We start from the raw sequence: 6,330 nt of genomic DNA, 5'->3' as shown, positions 1-6,330 counted from the left end.
TTCACAGAAAAAAATTTTTGAAATGGAGTCTCACACTGTTGCCCAGGCTGGAGTGCAGTGGCGTGATCTCAGCTCACTGTAATCTCTGCCTCCCAGGTTCAAGCGATCCTCCTGCCTCAGCTTCCCGAGTAGCTGGGACTACAAGCGTGGCGCCACCATACCCGGCTAATTTTTGTATTTTTAGTAGAGATGGGGTTTCACCACGTTGACCAGGCTAGTTTCGAACTCCTGAGCTCAAGTGATCTGCCCCCCTCGGCCTCCCAAAGTGCTGGGATTACAGGCGTAAGCCACTGTACCTGGCCTGATTTATGTATTACTTTTCAAGAGAATGTTATACCAATAATATTTTTTGTCTAGATACAGTGAACTTTTCATCATCTGTACTAATGGAAGCATATACATTTTAATTTTGTTATGCATTTTTGTTGTAACATTTAAATATAGGGATGTCTAATCATAAAGTTTAAAAATATTTCATAATGTCATCATACTGAAGACTCAGGAAGATCTGAAAAGAAACTGAGTACCAGGCCTGGAATAGAAACCTGACTTCTAAAATTGGCTATATAGCTAGCTATAGGACCTTAGTTGAATTGCTTCACCATTTTAGGCCTGTTTTCTTAACTATACAATGAGGGATTTCGACTGAATGAGGGATTTTGACTAAATGATCTCTGAGGTATCTTAAATCTCTAGCTTTTTATGATTTCCCACCCTTGCCAAGGAGTTGAGTAAACATTGGAGGTGATGCCGCCAAAAAAGTGAAAGCACAATTTTTCCTGTGTATGATGGAGTTTGCTGTAGTGTAGTTTTCTCTTTCAGAAATGAACGATTATCCTGATTAGATTTTGTTTGCCCACATCCTGTTATATCAAGTCATGAGTATACCCCCATTGAAACTCAGAGTTGATTTGGTTTACAGTTGTCCTAATTGTATCCTAAGTCTTCTAGCTGAAATTTTAAAATGAAGTAGTCACCCCATGGAGTTATTTATTTATTTATTTTTTGAGACAGTCTTGTTCTGTCGCCCAGGCCAGGGTGCAGTGGCGTGATCTTGGCTCACTGCAACCTGTGCCTCCCAGGTTCAAGCGATTCTCCTGCCTCAGCCTCCAGAGTAGCTGCGACTACAGGGGCACGCCACCATGCCTGGCTAATTTTTGTATTTTTAGTAGAAACGGGGTTTCACCATATTGGCCAGGCTGGTCTCAAACTCCTGACCTTACGATCTGCCCACCTTGACCTCCCAAAGTGCTGGGATTGATTACAGGTGTGAGCCACCACGCCCAGCCCCCATGGAGCTATTTTTATTTAAAACACATACATTATAACTCTACTGATCTGATTACAAAAGTGCCTATTTTGTTAAAATGTTTTATTGTGGTGATAAAAATTCAAAAATTATTAATGTTAGTGAACAAAATTCAAGCAAAACATAAATGTGTAAAGTAAAAAGTGAAAGATTTCTCACCACTCCCATTCTCCAAGAATAATTTAATTTGGTGTGTGTCTTCCCAGATGTTGTTCTGTTTGTGTTTATATATTAATATACACATATATACATATATGAATGCCCACACATTTGTGTATAGGTTTTTTTAAATGAAATGGGATATGTACTGTTTTGCAACTTTTTTTCACTTTGCATTGTATTCTGGACCTCCTCTTGAATTAATACATGGAAATTTACCTCATTTAAAAAATGACTGCATAACATTTCATGGTATGGTTGTATCACAATTTAATGATTCACCTATTGATGCAAATTTGTCTCCAATCATTCACTATTATAAATAATGCTACATATAACCTTGCTCCAGTGTGTAAGTATTTCTGTAGGATAGATTTTGAGAGAAGGAATTGCTGTGTCAAAAGGTGTGTGCCTTTTACTGTGTGTGTGTGTGTGTGTGTGTGTGCGTGCGTGTGTGTGTGTGCGGAGATGGGGGAGGGGGTGGTCTCACTTTGTTGCCCAAATTGGTCTCAAACCCCTGGCTTCAAACGATTCTCCTGCCTCAGCCTCCCAAAGTGTTGGGATTACAGGCATGAGCCACTGCGCTTGGCCTCATTTTACGTTTTGATAGCTAAAACGAAATTGCTTTCTTAAAGAATGCAGTTTAGGTTTCCAGTGACAGCAAATGAGAATGTTTCCCCACCCAAAGTGGGGAAATTCTGTTCACAAAAATTTCCTTGCCAAAAGTGGTAAAAATTTAAACAATTGATAATTATCCAAACTATTTGGTGAAAATCATATTTCATGGTTTTAATTTGCATTTTCTGGTACATTTAGTTGTAATGATACCACTGTCAGGTTTTAGTTTCCCCACACATTTACTTTTGGTCGTTCTAGAGGCAGTATCTATTGCTGCTAATTGAGGATACTGACCACTCTTCACCATAAATAAACCATCACAATTAAAGGCCCTGAGTGTTTGTAAGTTTCTTCCCATCTGACTCTTGGGGAAGATGAAGCGATTAGCCTAGTGACAAAGCAACATTATCTGAGGCGCTCTCACAACCAGTACCTTTTTCAGATTGTCACTACTTGAGGTCAAGCCCAGAGCAGCACTGACAGCTCAACTACATGCTCTTCTGACCTCATGGGCAACCTGCTTTGATACTCGGGGAAATATTACTTTGTCTCTTGAGCCACCGTCCTTCCAGCTTGGGCCCCCTGTCTAGTTATTTCACCCAGATCCATACGTTTGATTCCTGGCAGGGATGGAACAAGGATAGGGACCAAGATCGTGATGGTGACCATAATAAGACATCGGATTACCAGGCCTTCTGGTTGGCTGTCAACGTGTCAGTCAGAAATAAGCTTTAATTGGTCGTAAGCAGTGGGAAGCACATACCCTCTTCTGATTGGCCTCTTAGTTGAGGGGTGGACCACAGGGAAACCTGCTGGTTGGCTGGAATGGAAGACCAATAGGAACGCTGTGGCGCTGGTTTCAAAAGCGAGGCCTGCCGCACGCGCCTGGAGCTGTCAGCGGGTTTCCTTGGAGCTCCAGAGGCCCGATTTGGTAACTGCGCTTTCTTGCGACCTAGGTATCCTCTACCCCGGTCACGCTTCTGGCGTCTCAGAATGTCTCTGGTTGTGCCGTGGTGAATGAGGCCGTAGTCCGCTTGTCCAGCCCTTAAGAAGGTCCTGCCTTAGGCTGCCGGTTTCGTTCCACAAACGCCAGCCCGGAGCTCTTCCTGGGATGGGGCCGTTGAAGTCATGGGCCTGGGCCTGGGGAGTGGGGATCAGGGACCAGGGAATGGGACAATACTTTGCGGGCCTCAGGATGAAGTTCTTTATTGCAAGCATTGTGGCCCGATTCGCGGCAGAAGCGGGAGAGGCTGCACTCTGCGGCTGTGAAGGCCTTTTTTGTGTTAAGTCTCAGGAAGGGAGCAGGAAGTGTGTGACCCAGAAAGTTCCGCCATCTAGGTGGCCTCCACCATTTCAGCCAGCCGCCGCCTCTGTTGCCTGATTTCACCCCTTGTGGCTCCTTCCTAGACTCATCAGCTCTAAGACCACTGCAGTAAGTACATTAGCCCTTACAGCCCGTACTCAGAAAGTCCCCTTTCTTCCTCAATGTCAGTGGGCTTGACCTCCTTGCTTTTATTTATTTTTCTAATTAATTACACCAGTACATTCTCCTTGTAAAAAAAAAAAAAATCAAAACACTATACATATATGGGGCTAACACTTTGGCCATTACCCACAATCCTTGTCCTCTTTTGCTCTTCCCCAGAGTATCTACTGTTAACAGTTTGGTGTGTATCCTGGCAGCCTTCCAGGTCTTTTTTTCTAGTTATCGTAGAAAATACGTTGTGTTGTGTTTTTATTTTAACAAAAATTATACCCTACTGTACATACCCCACAAGTTTTTTCATTCAGTGTTTTGGAAACATTTTTATTTTGGTACATCCAGGTTTACTTTTTATTTTATTTTTTAGTAGAGACAGGGTTTCACCATGTTGGCCAGGCTGGTCTCAAACTCCTGACCTCAAGTGATCGAACCACCTTGGCCTTCCAAAGTGCTGGGATTACAGATGTGAACCACCGCACCCAGGCAGATTTACTTCTTTTTTTAAAAAGTGATGTATTATGCCATACTATGGCTATAAAACAGTTTATTTAACCATTTCCTTATTGATAGACTACTAGATTTTTTCAGTATTTTGCTTTTACAAGTGGTACTGCTATGAACATTCCTGAACATGACAGTTTCTCTAGGGCAGTGTTTCCCAAACTTTTTGATTGCAAGACCCCTTGACATTCCTAACAGAATTTGTTTATGTAGGTTTATGGCTTTCTCTATTCAATGAAATTAAAACTGGCTGGGTGTGGTGGCTCACGCCTGTAATCTCAGCACTTTGGGAGGCTGAGTCAGGCAGATCACCTGAGGTTAGGAGTTCGAGAACAGCCTGGCCAACATGGTGAAACCCCGTCTGTACTAAAAATACAAAAATTAGCCCGATGTGGTGGCACACACCTGTAATCCCAGCTACTTGGGAGGCTGAGGTGGGAGAATTGCTTGAACCCGGGAGGTGGAGGTTGCAGAAGTCGCGCCATTTCACTCCAGCCTGGGTGACAAGAGCGAGACTCTGTCTCAAAAAAGAAAAGAAAAGCAAAATAACCTTTCCAAAGCAAGAAATATTATTGAGAAGAGTAAAATTGTTTTGTTTTTTTTACAAGTCTCATTAATGTCTGGCTTAATAATAGGTGACATCTGGAGTCTCATATCTGCCTCTACATTTGACCTATTGGGATGTTTTGGTTGAGTATATCACACATATATTATTGTAAATGTACATGTAACAAAATTTACCATTTTAACCATATTTAAGGAAACATTTCAGTGGCATTAAGTACATTTACATTGTTATACAACCATTACCACCATCCATCTCCAGAATTTTTTCATCTTCCAAACTGAAACTCAAAACAATAACTCCCCATTGTCCCCACCCCCAACCCTAGCAACCACCATTCTATTTTCTGTTTCTATCAATTTGACTATTATAGGTAACCTTATGTAAGTGGAACCATATAGTATTTGTATTTTCATGACTGGCTTATTTCTTTTTTTTGAGATGGAGTCTGTGTCGCCCAGGCTGGAGTGCAGTGGTGTGATTTCTACTCACTGCAACCTCCGCCTCCTGGGTTCAAGCAATTCTCCCATCTCAGCCTCCAGAGTAGCTGGGAGTAGAGGTGCGCGCCACCACACCTGGCTGATTTTTGTATTTTTAGTAGAGATGGAGTTTCACCATGTTGGCCAGGCTGGTTTTGAACTTCTGACCACAAATGATCTGCCCGCCTTGGCCTCCCCAAATTCTGGGATTACAGGTATGAGCCACTGTGCCAGGCCATGACTAGCTTATTTCACTTAGCATAATGTGTTCAAGGTTCATTCATGTTGTAGGTTGAGTAATATTCCAAAGTGTATGTATATACAGACATACATACCATGTTGTGTGTGTCCATTCGTCTGTCAAGGACACCTGGGTTGTTTCCACCTTTTGTCTGTTGTGAACAATGCTACTATGAATATAGGTATACAAATATCTGTTTACATTTCTGCCTTCAATTCTTTTGGGTATATATCCAGCAGTGGAATTGCTGGATCATATAGTAGTTCTCACTTCCCTTCTGATGGACATTTATATCAGTGCTACTTAAACTGTATTCCACAGACTGGTGCCAGTCGTGAACTATCACCTGTACACAAGGAGATAAGTATAGGAACTGAGGATAGGCATTTAAAACCTTTTATAGCAATTTCATGTGGCCATGACATCTAAGTGAATGATCACTTTTCTAGTAATTTGTTTTTTCTCTTTTTCTCTACAAAGGAATCAGTCTGTGATGGATTGGAAATTTATCAAAAAAATAACAACAACAACAACAAAGAACCAAGCTGGGTCAGGCATGGTGGCTCACACCTGTAATCCCAGCACTTTGGGAGGCCCAGGCAGGAGGATCACCTGAGACCAGCCTGGGCAACAAAGTGAGATCTCATCTCTACAAAAAATTTTAAAAATTAGCTGGGCATGGCCGGGTGCGGTGGCTCACGCCTGTAATCCCAGCACTTTCGGAGGCCAAGGTGGGCGGATCACAAGGTCAGATCGAGACCATCCTGGCTAACACGGTGAAACCCCGTCTCTACTAAAAATACAAAAAATTAGCCAGGCGTGGTGGCAGGTGCTTGTAGTCCCAGCTACTCGGGAGGCTGAGGCAGGAGAATGGTGTGAACCCGGGAGGCAGAGCTTGCAGTGAGCTGAGATTGCGCCACTGCACTCCAGCCTGGGTGACAGAGCAAGACTCTGTCTCAAAAAAAAAAAAAAAAA

The sequence above is a fragment of the Hylobates moloch genome, unplaced genomic scaffold (genome assembly GCF_009828535.3).
Source record: "Hylobates moloch isolate HMO894 unplaced genomic scaffold, HMol_V3 SCAFFOLD_7, whole genome shotgun sequence".
In the NCBI taxonomy this organism is placed as follows: Eukaryota; Metazoa; Chordata; class Mammalia; order Primates; family Hylobatidae; genus Hylobates; species Hylobates moloch.
The sequence above is the reverse complement of the archived record's forward strand: the minus strand, read 5'-3'. Positions refer to the sequence as shown.